We start from the raw sequence: 16631 nt of genomic DNA on the forward strand, positions 1-16631 counted from the left end.
GAATGGGTTCAGATGGGACTGATGCGTGAATTTGCCTTTGTGCGTGGGGACAGAGGCTCGTTGACATTTTTAAAAAAATGATTTATTAATTCTTATTTTTAAACCGTCGCTTTAAATTTTTTTAAATCCCTTTTATTGCTATCTTTGCGAATATTAATATCCCGTGTGTCATAGCCAGTGACAGATACTCTTTAGGGAGAGATCTGGGGTCTATTGGACCCCAGATGTCTCCTCTGCCCTTAAGAATCTAAACTTGCCAAGATCTGTGTGTTCAGATAGGACCGACGCGTGTGTACGCCTTTGCACACGGAGGCACATTAATATTTTTTTTTTTTAATTATTTTTATTTTTATACTGTCCCTTTCATTTTTTTTTTATTCACTTTTATTGTTATCATTGGAAATATAAATATCCCCAGTGATATCAATAGGCAGTGACAGGTACTCTTTAGGGAGACATCTGGGGTCTGTTAGATTCCAGATATCTCCTCTGCCCTTAAAAACATCTGATCGCACCTAAATCGGTTTGTTCAGATACTTTGCCTTTTTCAAAGTGCCACTGTTTACATCTGGAGAAACCCGGAAGTGACATATGCTCTTGGCTTCCATTTTCCTAAATCATAGAGGTAATCAGAGCCGTTCCGGTCTCTAAATACTTCAGTCTGAAAAAGCTGGTCCCTCGGGTCTCCTGGTGGGACAGGAGAGCCCAAGAAAGGTGGCAGGAGGGGAACGTCCTTTTCCACAGTTTGTAAAAAGAATCCAACAGCTAATTTGCCACTAGGTTTGCTTTTACAAAAAAAAAAGCTAACTGTTGGCTCTAAAACAAAAAACAAAACAATACCGGATGATACCTGCAGCTGCAGGCATCATCCCAGTATAACCACTTGAAGTCCAGCGCTCCTGGTCTTCGCTCCCCTGCAAAGTCTTGTGAAAACCTGTTTAGCCTGCTAGTAGCGTCTGCCTAAAGCAGCTTCCTGGTATTTTGTTGTAATGATATTGCACTGCTTCTGAATTCAGAGAAGGGTTGTTCTCATGCAGGCTGTGCCTGCTTTTACTACTGTGGGATGAAAAATAAGATAGGTTGGAAGGGGCTTGGTTATCAGCATTGGTACTGCTGATTCACAAACCTGTAGTGTGACAGTGTTCTCCATCACGTGGAGAGAATGGTTTGGATGGCTTCAGATGGGAGAAGGTTCCTTAACTTGTACAAGCTAAGTTGTTTGCTAGCTTTGTATGAGAGCGGCTGGGAAAATCCGGGATATATGTTCACAACTGCAAGGAAGCCGTATACTGACGGAAGACCACAAGTACAGTGTGGGTCGGCGGTTCCATTACATGTAGCCTGTCAGTCAGCCACTGACCACCCCTAATCCTGCCCACTGCTTTCTGTTTTGACAGTTGCTTAAACCCTCCCACTAGGAGCTGCAGTGCCTGGGAGGGGGAGCACATGAGACACAGAGGAAGGAGGATTTGGCTCATTCAGGGAAGGTGATGGAAGTGTTTTGTGTATGTGATACTTTTTTTCCGACTGTCGAATGAGAGCCTTTAATTGCACTTTAAATACCACACATTTTCTGTAAAGGTCAACAAGTTTCTGTGACCTATTTCAAGCAATTATTTAATCCCTCCGAGGAAATACATTCACATTGCAGTCCAGGCAGTCAATCGATGTACGTCAGACATCATTCAAATGAAGTCTAAAGAGCCCAAAGCAGATTATTATCTTGCATTGTTTACTGTGCACTTGTTTTGTAGAAACAAACATGTATCTGTTCCTTCTGTGCAGGCCCATCAGTGTTCATGTCATGGGGACAAAAAGAGTGCAGCAGCTGTGGTGAGGAGGAGGAGGAGGGGGCGTTCAGTAAAGTTCATAACGGAATCCGCACTGTCACCAGAGACCATAAACATCAACACAGGTGTTAGTATCCTCAGGTAAGGCTCAGTCTCACTCCTTCATTACATGACTCATTTAATATATACCTTATGACATCTGACAAGCCATGCATGCAGACGCAATCCTACGCTATACAAAGTGCATTGTAAATTTGTAAACTCCAGTGTTTTATTTTTGTAAGTAAAAAAAAAAAAAAATCATGGTACAATATAAGCAGTTTATACAAAACTGCTGGACCAAACATACATGTCAGCTGCTGCCCTGTGACTTTCGTGACTTTGTAACTGATTGGGTGAATTGTTAGCCGGCATCAGAGGTTCCCAGGATGTACTGTACTCAAGAATATTGCCTTATGCCACATTAGTTGCATCCAATATAATACTTGTGGCAGGTAAGTCACCTCAGATAATTGGAGAATGTTCATCAGACTTTAGCCTAGTACATGGGATGAGAAAATCGGAGGAAAAAAAACGTTTTTGTAGCAGTTGTCTAATAAACTATACGTAAGTACACAGCTTTCAGGAGCCAATTAACCACCACCACCTCCTTCCCAAGCCTATTCTGACACTTCACTCCTACATGAAAAAAATCTACTTTTATTTTGCTCGAAAATTACTTAGAACCCCCAAACATTATATATATATATATATATATATATATATATATATATATATATATATATATATAATATAGATTTTTTTTTTTTTTTAGACACCATATAGAAAAAAATGGTGTGTGTGTTACAATTTTTTGTATGTCACACTGTATTTGCGCAGTGGTTTTTCAAACTCAAATTTTTTGAAAAAAAAAAAAAAAAAAACCATTCATGAATACAAAAAAAACCCAATACAGCAAAGTTAGCACAATTTCTTTGTTTAATGTGAAAGATGATATTACACGAGTTAATCGATACCTAACATGTCACGCTTTAAAATTGCATCTGCCCGTGGAATGATGACAGACTACGATGCTTAAAATTCTCCATAGGCGACCCTTTAAACGTCTTTACAGGTTACCAGTTTAGAGTGGCATGGGAGTTCTGATGCTAGAATTGTTGCTCTCGCTCTGAAGTTTGCAACAATACCTCACATCTCACATGTGTGGCGCGATCACCGTTTACAAATGCGTGTGGGAGTAATGGATGCGTTTAACATTTCAGCGCAAGCACAGTGGGACGGGAGAGCTTGCATTTTTTTTTTTATTATTATTATTTTATACACACTTTTTTTTTTTTTTTTTTTATTGTATTTTTTTGTACAAACCTTATTGCTATCACAAGGGATTAACAACATCCCTTTTTGATAGCATGGGCTACAGGTCCTCTTTATATTATATATTATACTCTCTATTAGGCCCCAAATCTCTCCTCTGGCCCCCATGCAGTCGATCAGACCAAGATCAGTCCGATCAGCTGCTTCTCTGGCTGCTGGTGGCCAGGTAAACAAAGGAGCGGAATTGGAAGTGACAAATACTCGTCGCTCCGGGTTTCCTGGGTTACAGAGAGAGGGGAACGTCAGGGGAACGATGGGACCTGAGAGGCGACGTCAGGAGGGGGGTGGGACCCCCTTCTGCCACCCGCAGAAGAGATTGAGTAGTTAATTACCACTAGGATCACTTCTGCCTGAAAGGGGATCACTGGCTGCAAACATTGATACCAGGATGTTGCCTGTAGGTGCAGGCATCATCCCAGTATAACCACTGAAACCCAAGGACGTAAGAGCAGACGCAGCTCTGGATCCTGGAAGTGACGTCACGGCCCCTCTACACGCGGACCAGCCACAGCCACTGCAGCCTATGGACCAGGACAGTCCCCTGTCTTCCACAGGAGACTGCCACTCCTCTGCACCAGCTCCGGCAGGACCCAGAGGGACCCCCTGGAAGCCAGATGCACAAGGCCTCCTTCATACATTTTGATGCCTGTACTCATTTACTCTTGTGAGTAACTTTCTTTTTATCCCATATTAAAGGTTTTTAATGCTACACTCAGATCGGCGCTTGTGGTTCTCTCCCGTTTTATCTCATGACAGAGTTGCTTCACTCTTCACCGCCAGCAGCCATCCCAGTTGACCAGAACCTTTATCAGACTTTGCATTGGTATTTTAATCCCCCCCATCCCCCAACCCAGTAAGGACTGCCTGAGTTTTACTGACAATCTGTTTGCGCCATTACCCCCCGTTCTTGCAACAAACAAAAAATAACTTACAAAATTCCTGCAAAATTTACAGAGGCACTTTTTCTTTCACAAACAAAAGCACAGTAAACTCTGTTATGAATACAGTGAGTGATTAGTACTGATCACTCCTTGTGTTCATTCACAAAAAGAGGAGGTCCGTAAATATGAGAAACCTACTTACACCTTCCCCTGCTCTCCATTCTGAAATGATCTCTGCATGCCTGCAGCAGCCAGCCTGGGATGCAGTGGGAAGAGAGGAGGGAATCTGGCATTGCCGAGGGAGGGGGTGTCACACAGGTGGGGCCTGGGAAGCAGTGGGAATCTAATCCTGGACAGGGAAGGTGATCAGTAAGGGGGACAAATACAGGAACTGATCCCCTGTGTGCCTACAGCAGCTGAAAGCTGGCAGGAAGTAGATGAGGAGAAGCCAGCTTTTAGCTGCTGCAGGGAGAGCACACAGGGAATTGGTTCCTGTAAATCCCACCCCCCTTCTGTTTTCCATTCGATTCCCCTGCTGCCCGGGCCCAGTAAAGGAGGACCAGTGCTGCTCCCTTATCAGCGGCTACAGAGCACAGTAAGTGCTCACTTACCTCTCCTCACACCAACACACCGACCCTTCCTTGGGGCAAAGTGAAATACATGACCCTTTCAGGTATGAGTGAACCTCTGATTTATGGTGGCCCAGCACTGCCTGTATTGACCTTTGGAAGCTTGCATTATAAACATATGTAAGTGGATATGGCGATTACACAATATTTTATTTCCTTGGTTGTCGGTCAACAAAGATAAATATGATATGCAAGGAAGAGGGAACGTTAGAAGACCTTGCATGGGCAAAGGAAAGAATCACTACAAAAAAAAAAATTATTTAGGACAGCCTTATGCCTCTTGCACACTGTTGAAAAAAAAAAACACTGCATGCATTTACAGCCATGGGGCGTTTTGTTTCTTTATTCTAAACACAGTGCATTGGTGTCGATGGGAGATTGCACACAACTGCATTAAGGTCTGTAATGCAGCAGTGCATTCAGGACTGTAAAGAAAAAAAATACAGTTGAGTGCAGTAATTTACATGCATATGCATGTAAATGCATAAATTGCAACACTAGCAGCTAGAAAACCACGAAGAAGAACTTCAGGCGTGTATGTGTATACGCCCGTGCATACATAATTTAAAAGTCTTTACAGAATATAACTTGTGGTTTTTATTCAGGATCTTTCTGCCAGCTGGATCCTGTGTATAAACATCAGTAAATGATTACGTCCTGTGCAAGAGGCCCTAGAGTTCACATACCGATCCAAATTTGTCAGGAAACAGAATGAAGGCTAATAAGCGTAATAGCGTAAAGCTCAATGAAGGGAGTGTCAAACTTCAGGATAAAATCCTATACACAAAGAGTGTCAAAAAGGGTCAGCAAGAATTTCTCCCCTGCCCCACTATCTCCATTATAGATCTAAAAAAATCTTACTAAGCCCAGCGGCTGAGCATAAAGTACATCAACATTTCGTTAGAGAAAAATGAATTGTGCCTTTAGCATGTTGATGGTTAGGTGAGATCATATCATAGCTTGTGCAGTAGCCCTATGAGCCCCATGTCTTCTTAAAATGTAATAGAATGCCAACCCTAAAGCAGCTATTTGTCACAGGGTAGTTATGAATCTAAGACCTGACACACACAAAAGCAATTTTACAAGTGGATAGTGGCCATTATAATTATAGCATAGTGCATTTATTTATATGAGCAGCACAGTGGCTAAGTGGTTAGCACTTCCACATAGCAGCACTAGGGTCTACGGTTCGAATCCCAACCACGGCACAATTGCACAGAATTTGCTTGTTTCCCCTGTGCCTGTGTGGGTTCCTTCAGGGTATTCCTGTTTCCTCCCACACTCCAAAGATAATTCTGGTAGGTTAATTGTCCTCTTTCTAAAATGACCCTAGTATATGTATGTATGTATGAATGTGAGTTAGGGATCTTAGATTGCAAGCTCCTTGAGGGCAGGGACTGATGTGAATGTACAATATATATGTAAAGTGCTGCGTAAATTGATGGCGCTATATGAGTACCTGTAATAAATAAATAGTAGTTTGCACAAGGTTAGTAGATCTTCATGAAGATAAAAACTTTGTACTCCAGATGTTAATAATTAACACCCCCTATGGGGAAACCAGGCCTTTTACAGGCATTTTCATGTTTAAAAGTAATCAAATGCAGAAAGGCTGCAGACATTACCCTCCGGTCACGTATCCAGCTGTAATGGAAATGTTAACATTTAACTTTGCTGGGCTGGGTGTTATTCCATTGCTTGAAAAACAAAAACACATATGTTTCCAATATTTGTAATGGGAACGGCCAGTCTTTCAAATTATGTATTTTTTCGGGCTGGGTTAATATGAAATTTGTTCTTTGAAATGAGTGTTCTACATCTGCTAGTCTTGTCAGCCGCATTGAGACCGCCTTTCCACTGTTTATCTGGATTTGTACGAAGTAAGGAAATATTGCATTGGGTGTATATTCAGATTTTCTATTTCAGAACTGTCTTTGTCTTTATAAGTAGATTTTTTTCACTTTCTAGTTTTATGTCTAATGGGGGAGGGTGTCCCTGGTGACACCATAATTGAGACATGAAGGGGTTGTGCTTCAGTTGGGTAACAGGAAAGAAAACTGATGCAAATGCCAACGTTTTTCTCTTTCTACTATAAAAATGTTTTTGTTTTTTCCTGTTCCAGTCTTTCTCACTTACTTCCTGTCCCAAGTGGCACCAAAACCAATAGTTGGGTAAAAGGTAAAGGTGTTCTAATCCTTTATTTTTCTAATAAAAGCTAAAAAAAAAAGTAAACCGAAAATTTAAATATTTAAAGTAGAGCTGAGGGCAAAACTTATTTTCTCTTTTGTTCATTGAAGGACACAGCTCCATATCTTCTTTGACCCTTGGGTTATGCTGCTCTCATTAGGAGTAGGACACTAGGCAGAAAAAAGTTAAGAGTTTGACTACGCCCATAGGGCAGTCCCAGGGGGTATACTCCCACTTCCTGCTCTAGCTCTTCAGTTTTTTACTGCCTAGTCAAGGCTGAATAAATCCACCATAAATGGCCCCTGGAAGAATCCAGACTACCGATCGATATAATGGACATCTCCCCAGAGGTGTTTCATTAGTGGTGTCTCTGGTGGGGAACTCCTAAGTTGGTCCTGTTGGCCTCTCTTCTCCACAGGAAGGTGTTTGTGACACGGTCTTGGGATCCTCTGGCCGTCACCACGGACGCACTGGTGGCTCCTTTGGGGCCGGTGTCATCTGAAATACCACTTTCCTCTTCCGGAACTTCTGCCAAGGCTCCTGTGTAGGCTTGAGGCAGAAGGGATTACGGCCATCCTAGTGGCTCAAGAATGTGGCCTTGCCTATCTTGGTACGCAGATCAGTTGCGGTTGGTCGTCGATGTTCCTTGGTATCCTACTCTTAGAGGAGATCTGTTAGCTCAAGGGTCAATCTTCTATCTTGTTTTATAGTTCTTAGCTTTAACAGCTTGGCTGTCAAAGCCGGGTGCTGCAGGCTAGAGAGTTATCTGAATCTGTGATTCCCATGCTGGTGCAAGCTAGTAAATCTACTTTTAGGTAGTTTTACCATCACCGTTAAGGAGCATACTTTGCGGATGTGAATCCCCTAGGGCTCACTCCCGCTCCTTTTCGGTGATTCAAATTTGGTTTTCTCCAACGAGGTGTTGAGCAGCACCTGGCCTTGGGTACCATCAAGGGCCAGGTTTGGAAATTGTCAGTTTTCTTTCTTCGTCCTTTGGCCATGCTTTCTGTGGTTTGCACCTTTTGTTCAGGGGGTTCACCAGTTGGCTCCCCCAGTACGGTCTCTGTTGCCCTCGTGGGATCTCCACTTGGTGCATTCGGTTTTCAGTAACCGCCGTTGGAAAATATTTGCGAGATTCCTCTGCTTACATTGTCCCAGAATTTAGCCTTCTTGGTGGCTTTTTCTTCTGCACTGAGGGTGTCGAAGCTGGCATCTGTCTTGTTGTGATACATATGTGACACGGCTGTATCAGAGAGAGTGAATAGTTAAAAGATTTAAAGTAATTGAGTCTTCAGCAAGTAATGGATGCCATTTCACATGAACAAGGGTTACTTTAGTTCAGACAAATAAAGCTGAAGTTTGGGAACCAGTTGTTATCATAAATATGACTTGTGGGAATGAGATGAGCAGTCAAGCAAGAATCGTCCATGTGCCGAATCTATGGACTGCGCATATCCATGCATGCTGCTTACATAGCAAATATCTATCACGCATGCGTGACAGGAATGACTTGACAGAATTATAGTATAAACGAAGGGGATTCTCTGGGGAAAATCGGGCTTTTCTGAAGACACGTTAGACGTGCCTTGACTTGATTTCCCGGTTTTCCCCTTGCTGGTTGCTAGAGTCCCCCAATCGTAGAGGCAACGGGTGATGCTACAATATTCGGTGATGTATTGATGCTAATTCTTTGCTATATCTATTGATTCTGTAACTAATCATTGCATGTTATAACTATCTTTATAATAAATAATACATTTTCATTTTTCATTATCTTTATAATAAATTTAATCGTTTTACCATTTATAAACTTGTGCCTATCTTGTATGATAGTAAGCGTAGTAGTAGTGGATAAAACACTGTTTTATCAGGCAAAACGCTTGTTCACCTTACTTGGTGGTTCACGTAGATAGAGTTCTTCACCTCTGCCAGTTTCCTTCCTAAGGTCGTTTCTGGTTTCCATTTAAAATGAAAGCATTGCGTTGCTTTCCTTGTGTTCTAAGCCTAAGCATCCTAAAGAGATTGCCTTACATTCTTTGGATGTGGTTCGGGCAATCAGGGTGTACCTGGCGGCCACTGAGTCGTTCCAGAAAATTGGATTCCTTGGTTGTCCTTATTGATGGTTTCCGTAAGGGGCTGGCCAAGTCTGCTGTGACCATTTCCGATGGATCAGGCAGATGGTGGTGCAGGCCTATTGTAATAAAGGTCAGGATCCTCCATTTTCCTGTTAAGGCGCATTCTACGAGGGCGCTTAGTGCCTCTTGGGCCTTCCGTCATCTGGCATCAGTGGTGCAGGTTTGCAGGTGGCCACCTGGTCGTCCGTGCAAAATTTTATAGGGTAGATATGTTGGCAACTGTTGATGCCGCCTTTGTAGGCCGCTGTTGAAGAGGATTAGTCCTCTTTGAGGGTGTAATTTTTTGCCAGGTGGGCTCAAGTTGTTTCCTTCTTGAGCTCCTATTTTACCTGGTTGGCTACGTTTTAGCCTTTGACAAGTATGTTTATTGCTGTGTTCTTCCTACCCCTCATATTGACACTGCTTTGTGACGTCCCAAGGGTCAAAGAAGATATGGAGCAGTGTCTGTCAGTGAACGAAAGAGAAAACTGGATTTTTGTCTTACCGTAAAATGCTTTTCTCTGATGTTCATTGACCGAGACAGCACCTGCCACTCTAATGATTAGGTGGTTATGGTCTTCTGAAATTGCTTGTTACAAAACCGAAGAGCTAGAGCAGGAAGTGGGAATATACCCCCTGGGACTGCCCTATAGGCGTAGTCAAACTCTTTTTTTACTATTTTTTTCCGCCTAGTGTCCTACTCCTAATGAGAGCAGCATAACTCAAGGGTCAAAGAAGATATGGAGCTGTGTCCTTCAATGAACATCAGCGAAAAGGATTTTACAGTAAGACAAAAATTCAGTTTTTGTTTTAAATTTTGGATAGACTAATGGGGGGGGGGGGGGTTATAACCCCTGTCACTATTTTGCTATGCCAAAAATTTCCCTTTATTTCCTTGCCACAACAAGAAGTGAGATGTAATTCCTGTAGTCACTTGGGTCACCAGAACTAGTATTCCCATTAGAAAATTACTCTTTTATTCCTGTTCTGGTGACCACTTAACATTTGGGATTATCCTCTGTGATAATGGTCACTAGGATAAAAAAAAAGAGGGTTAAATCTCCCTAACAGGGATTCAGACAACAATAAAAGCCTGACAGGTGTTTTAATTCCTCCCTACGCTATCTAAAATGGAAAAAAAAATAATAATAATATTTTGCGTTCTACTTTAATGCCAGATAGTCTATCCAAAATAGTTAGCAGTTCTTTGTAAACTGTAGATCAAATTGAACATTAAAGGTTCGGATTGTGTTCTCTGGGCAGGGGATGCCGTCCCCGCTGGGAAAACACAGTGATTACTGCTAGTGGCTATAAAAGCTGCTAGCAATAATCACATGTAAAATCCGACAGGCTGGTTGTACCCAAGTTGATTGATTGATCAACCTGGGTACATTTAGCCTTGCCCATACATGGTTTGAATCTCAGCTGGTCCCTGCTGAACTGGGCGAGATTTGAACCATCTATGGCAAGCTTAAGTACCAAATGTTTTGGTTTGTTTGCGAGTTCAGAAGCTATTAGGGAAAAAAAAGGGCTTCAAGCATTCAGTGCAGGAAACTAAAGGACATATTAGAACAGAGCTACAGTCTAGGGCCCCGAGGAGCTCTAGCCATAATTTGCAAATATGACATGACTCCCACACATGGGAGTTACTTTATCTCAGCATTTACTTCTAGTATTTGTAAGCCATCTGCTGGAATAGTACACTGAGCTACGCACATGTGGCTGTTGGTATACAGTTTGTAAAAAAAAAAATTGTGAGCAGGCAGGGAAGAGATTTTAAGTCAGAAGATATCCTGAGTTTATTCTCCCACGGATGCCTCCCTGCTAGCAATTTTTTTTCTTTATTCAACTTTAGGTATGCTTTAAAGAGATATTGTCATCTGGGCCATCCAGGACAAAGTGACAGTAACTCTGGGAATGACTTCACCCAACTGCCATATACTGTATATACCTTGCCTGTGCTCTCTCACAGCTCCTTGATCTTCCACAGCCAGCAACACTACCCAACAATTCCATGTATGGAGGAGGATGTGACCTGCTCCACTGTGGCAGTGCTGGGGCCTTGTGGTAGGTTTTTGCAGGATTAGAGAAGTGATGTCACTGCTCACCTGGATCGCAGAGACAGCCATTCTTGGCGCCGGCTGTGGACGAGCAAGCAGCCGCAAGGGATCACAGGTAAGCTGAGTATAACTGGGTCGGATGATGCTTTTTTCAGGGAAACTGACACCTTGACTTGACCAAACCTGGTCTAAGTTTTGGCTATATTTGGACACACATGCTTGCCTTTGATAAGCCTAGCCTATGATGGACCCTACATATGACTGGACTTACAGTAGAATGTTCACAATGTCACAGAACAGATCTACTTTTCCATATCTTGTTATCTCAGCTGGCGGATTTCCCTAAAAGCAGAGTCACACGTGTAGCTGAGAGAAACGGCTCTTTTGCTAAGATTGCCTCAGGTCTACAGGTCCTGATCCTCATTTCTGGGGTTACTTTATTAATAGCGAGTGTGATGAAAACTGTTCTGAATTTTGTGGTTTTTCATGTCTCTAGGCACTATCATAAAATTAAGACATCTCTTGGGTTTTTAATGGAGTAGATCATATGGTAATAAATTCTGTTTTAAAATGGCAGTATTGGCTTTCACAGTATAAGAGGGAGGGGGTTGTTTCTTTTAGATCATTTCACTGTAACTTTAAAGTATTACTAAAGGCAAAACTTTTTTTTTTTTTTCAGTTTTGAATAAAGTGCAGAGGGTTAAGAACGCTTGTCAGTTTTTATTGCCTCTGTGGCAAAGCATGTTTGCTTTACTGCTTACAATGTCTGCTTCCATCCATTATAGGCAAAAAATGTTTGTTTTAATGGTTTGTCTTCTTCCACCCAATATGGGCAAAGCATGTCTGTATTATGGTAACTTCAAACTTGGGAGGCATCACAGTTTCATTATCTTGCGCTGATGATTGTTAACAAGCTTGACATATCTTTATGCATGTTTGATAGATGTCTCCAAATGACCACTATATTCGTGATATAAAGCAGGTTTGTATACACAGCTAGCCAAATATGGCATAAAAAAATGAGGACAACACCATTGGTTAGGCTTGAAGTATGCTGAGCGAGATGATACATCCATACCTTTTATATATTAAGGTAAATATGTACTTCTCTCTTAAAGAGAAGCCATTAAGTGAATTCTCATCGTATTATTATTATTACGTGGTGAAGGAGTTATATTAAAAATTCCAGACCTGAAAAAATACCGGTATTCCAGAGAAACATAAGGAACAAGGGTTTTATTATTGGTTTAAAGTGAAAAAAGATTACTGGTTTCAGTGTGACAATCTTAGCAGCTCTCTGTCTGCTGGTTATTACTACGTGTCATATGTGCTCCCAGTTATCCTGTCTCCAGGAGATTCCTGGAGTGAAGCTTGTCATCCTGTGTTTCTATTTATTTGCAGCAGTATGTGGATACTGGAAGAAATTAAATGGCAATGAAGAATCAGTACACAACTGGGAGGCAGTTTATTTGACATGACAAGCATGTGCTGAGTTTTGTGAACATAAGACATTGGATGGTAATTATACATGGGTCAATAGACAACAAAATATTATGCTGTCATCATAAACTATATGTGATTATATAACCTACTTGTGTCGTAGATCTTCTGTCTTGCAGCACTCTACCTGTGTCATAGATCTTCTGTCTTGCTGCACTCTACTTGTGCTATAGATCTTCTGTCTTGCTGCACTCTACCTGTGTCATAGCTCTTCTGTCTTGAACCTCTACCTGTTTCATAGTTCCTCTGTCTTGCTGCACTCTACCTGTGTCATAGTTCTTCTGTCTTGCTGCACTCTACCTGTGTCATAGATCTTCTGTCTTGCTGCACTCTACCTTTGTCATAGATCTTCTGTCTTGCTGCACTCTACCTGTGTCATAGTTCTTCTGTCTTGCTGCACTCTACCTGTGTCATAGTTCTTCTGTCTTGCTGCACTCTACTTGTGCTATAGATCTTCTGTCTTGCTGCACTCTGCCTGTGTCATAGTTCTTCTGTCTTGCTGCACTCTACCTGTGTCATAGCTCTTCTGTCTTGAACCTCTACCTGTGTCATAGGTCTTCTGTCTTGAACCTCTACCTGTGTCATAGCTCTTCTGTCTTGAACCTCTACCTGTGTCATAGCTCTTCTGTCTTGAACCTCTACCTGTGTCGTAGCTCTTCTGTCCGTCAGCACTCTGGGTAGTGGCACTTCTGTCTTGCAGCATTATGGTCATGGTTCTGTTTGAACCATTATAATATTTGTATGAGTTTGCATGTTCTCCTTGTGCTTACATTTGTTTTCTCCAAGTACTCAGATTTCCTCCCACACTCCAAAGACATGTTGGTTGGCTTCTGTCTAAATTGGCCCTAGTATGTGTATGTATGAATGTGAGGTGGAGACTGTAGATTGTAAGCGCCTTGAAAGCAGAGACTGATGTGACAATATATGTAAAGTGCGGCAGAAGTTGTTGACGCTATATAAGTACCGGTAATTATTAATAAAAAAGGTTGGTATGAGCTTTGCATGCTATTTTTTGCCAGTGCTCATTAGTAGAGTTACACTTACCTGTTTGGTGACAAACTTCCTAAGGCCTTGCACATGGGGACATCTAACCACTCTGCGTTTGTCCTGACATTTTAGTGCTCATGGGAGGCACAGGTGCAGCATCCATCCCCACTGCTTGTAGCCTGTCAAAGTCTATTTTATGGCAAGCTGTGGCTGGAGAGGGCTGAATGCTGTACTAAGTGGTATTCATGCTTAGGACCCTGTGGATTCAGGGGCAAATGCCTGGAATGCAGAAGGCCAGGAGTTTGGCAAAAGTAGATTTTTGGCATGAGGTATATAGCATTGGGAGCCATTGTATTCAGAAACTGGCCAGCGTTCACTCTCCTACACCCGTGGTCCCCAACCTCAGTGCTCAAATACTCCCAATAGGTCATGTTTTCAGGGTTTTCTTCACCTTGCAGAAGTTCTTTAAAACAACAATAATGGCTTGGTACTAATGACAGCTATTTTATGAGGGAAATTTCTAAAACATTACCTGTTGGGGCCATTTAAAGCGGGACTAAATTTACCTCTGCTCCAATGGTCCTGTCCCTCTCTGGTGCTAAGATCTTCTCCTGTGTGCTGGTCTAAGAAAAATGTAATTGGCTGACGTGGTATGATGTAACTCCTGCGCATGTGCAGGAGTCAGTCATCCCAGCACACAGAGTCTGGGCCGGCCATGTAAGCTGAGCTGCACATGCGCACCTCAGTTTACATGCTGGTGCAGACAATGAGCAGGCAGGTGAGTTCATCTTATTGCAGAGGAGAAACTGCATGTCTCTTCTGCAATAAAGAGCCTGCTCACTATAGTGACAGCAGAACTTTAGTTTCACTTTAAAGACTGAGGTTGAGAACCACTGCTGTGATTCTTTTCTTTCTTTGCCGTGGCAAAAATTGAGCAGCATGTCACATTTGGACAGTACAGTCACTGAACTAACCTATTCAGGTAAATAGGGCCATGCTGCAAGTACCCCACAATCAAGTGCAATGCACCCAGTTGGGTCACAGTGGGTCAGCATTTTAAGGGTTAACACAGGTAGTGAGGAGGTGACCTTTCCCTACCTCACCGCCTGTCAAATGCCTTCAGAAAGGGCGGCAGGGATGCCAAACGTATGAACGAGTCCTCAGAGCAGGCTTTCTCAGCTGTTTACCCTATAGCAGGGGTAATGAATTAAAATTCAAGGAGGTCCGGTTGCTAAAATTTTCTTTGGGCCGAGGTCCGAATCTGAAGTCTTTGCTATGACTCAGAAAGATTGGCAAAACAAAACGTGTCCATCAGCGTTGCTCTTAACATAAAATATGCCTATCCGAGTGCCCCCTAACATAAAATATGCCCATCAGAGTGCCCCCTAACATAAAATGTGCCCATCAGAGTGCCCCCTAACATAAAATATGCCCTTAGCATAAAATTTGCTCATCAGCGTGACCCTTATATAAAATAAGGGACACGCTGATGGGCATATTTTATGTTAGGGGGCACTCAGATGGACACATTTTATGTTAGGGGGCACTCTGATGGGCACATTTTATGTTAGGGGGCACTCTGATGGGCACATTTTATGTTAGGGGGCACTCAGATGGACACATTTTATGTTAGGTGGCACTCAGATGGACACATTTTATGTTAGGGGGCACTCTGATGGGCATATTTTATGTTAGGGGGCACTCTGATGGGCACATTTTATGTTAGGGGGCACTCTGATGGGCACATTTTATGTTAGGTTGCACTCTGATGGGCAAAACAAAACGTGTAAATCAGCGTTGCTCTTAACATAAAATATGGCCATTAGAGTGCCCCTTAACATAAAATATGCTCCTCAGCGTGCCCCTTAGCATAAAATATGCCCATCAGAGTGCCCCTTAGCATAAAATATGCCCATCAGAGTGCCCCTTAGCATAAAATATGCCCATCAGAGTGCCCCCTAACATAAAATGTGCCCATCAGCGTGCCCCCTAACATAAAATGTGCCCATCAGCGTGCCCCCTAACATAAAATATGCCCATCAGAGTGTCCCCTAGCATAAAATAGGCCCATCAGCGTGACCCTTAACATAAAATAAGGGGCACGCTGATGGGCATATTTTATGTTAGGGGGCACTCTGATGGGCACATTTTATGTTGGGGGGCACTCTGAAGGGCACATTTTATGTTAGGGGGCACTCTGATGGGCAAAACAATACGTGTAAATCAGCGTTGCGCTTAACATAAAATATGCCCATTAGAGTGCCCCTTAACATTAAATATGCCCATTAGAGTGCCCCTTAACATAAAATAAGGGGCATGCTGATGGGCACATTTTATGTTTAGGGACGGCACTCTGATGGGCCCCTTTTTTTTTTATGGGGCACTCTAATGAGCACTACAAAATATGCCCATCAATCTGCAGACTTTAAAAACCTCCCATCCGCTTTAAGTGCAGCTATGACCACATTGCATTCTCCCCTTGTGCTCCACATACCTGGAGCCAGGAGCCGAGCCAGAAGCCGCGAGCAGGGGGGCGGGGCGCGCACATAATGTCACGCCCCAACTCGCTGCCTGGCTGAATGGGAGCCGCAGTCAGGAGCGGGGGGCGGGGCGCGTGCGTGACGTCACGCCCCTACTCGCGGCCCGACAGGACACCGGCCGGGAGCCGCAGCGCACACACAGTACGTCACTGGTTGCTGGGACACCCGCGGTCCCAGCAAACCATTGAATCAATACAGGAGGTGGCCTCGCGGTCCGGGTGAAAGCATCGTGCGGGCCGCCAATGGACCGCGGGCCGCCATTTAGTGACGGCCGCCCTATAGGAACCACTAGAATTTTGAGGTCTTGGGGAACCCTTACCAAAAACCAATTTGTCAGGGGTCAGTGTTAAAAATACCCCTTACTGTAGTGATCAGTAGGAAGAATGCAACCCTCACAGTGGTGGCCAGAATACCACCCTAACAGACAGCTAAAAGTGATGTCATGCTGACTTTGCCAAGTAAAGTTGTTCCGGAAACGATGCAGGCACCATCAAATGGGAGGACATTCAACCACCATTTAAAGAAAAACTTTATTCATACCAACTTGATAAAAATTATGTTATTTAGCA

At 43.0% G+C, this 16631-nt stretch overlaps 1 protein-coding gene across 2 annotated transcripts in view; it reads left to right on the top strand.

Annotated features, from left to right (window-relative positions):
* Positions 1–1879: 1879 nt before the first annotated feature.
* SGMS1 (sphingomyelin synthase 1) overlaps positions 1880–16631 on the top strand; it is a 364196-nt gene continuing 349444 nt past the window's right edge. Inside the window, exon 1 of one of the 2 annotated variants that reach the window (XM_082268258.1) lies at positions 1880–1931. The gene's annotated coding sequence lies outside the window, so the exon portion shown is untranslated. Of the gene's footprint in view, positions 1932–12487; positions 12554–16631 lie in introns of those variants that run through there. The other variant, XM_082268259.1, reaches the window with a different exon arrangement.

The sequence above is a fragment of the Pelophylax lessonae genome (assembly GCF_965119305.1).
Source record: "Pelophylax lessonae genome assembly, chromosome: 9".
NCBI lineage: Eukaryota > Metazoa > Chordata > Amphibia > Anura > Ranidae > Pelophylax > Pelophylax lessonae.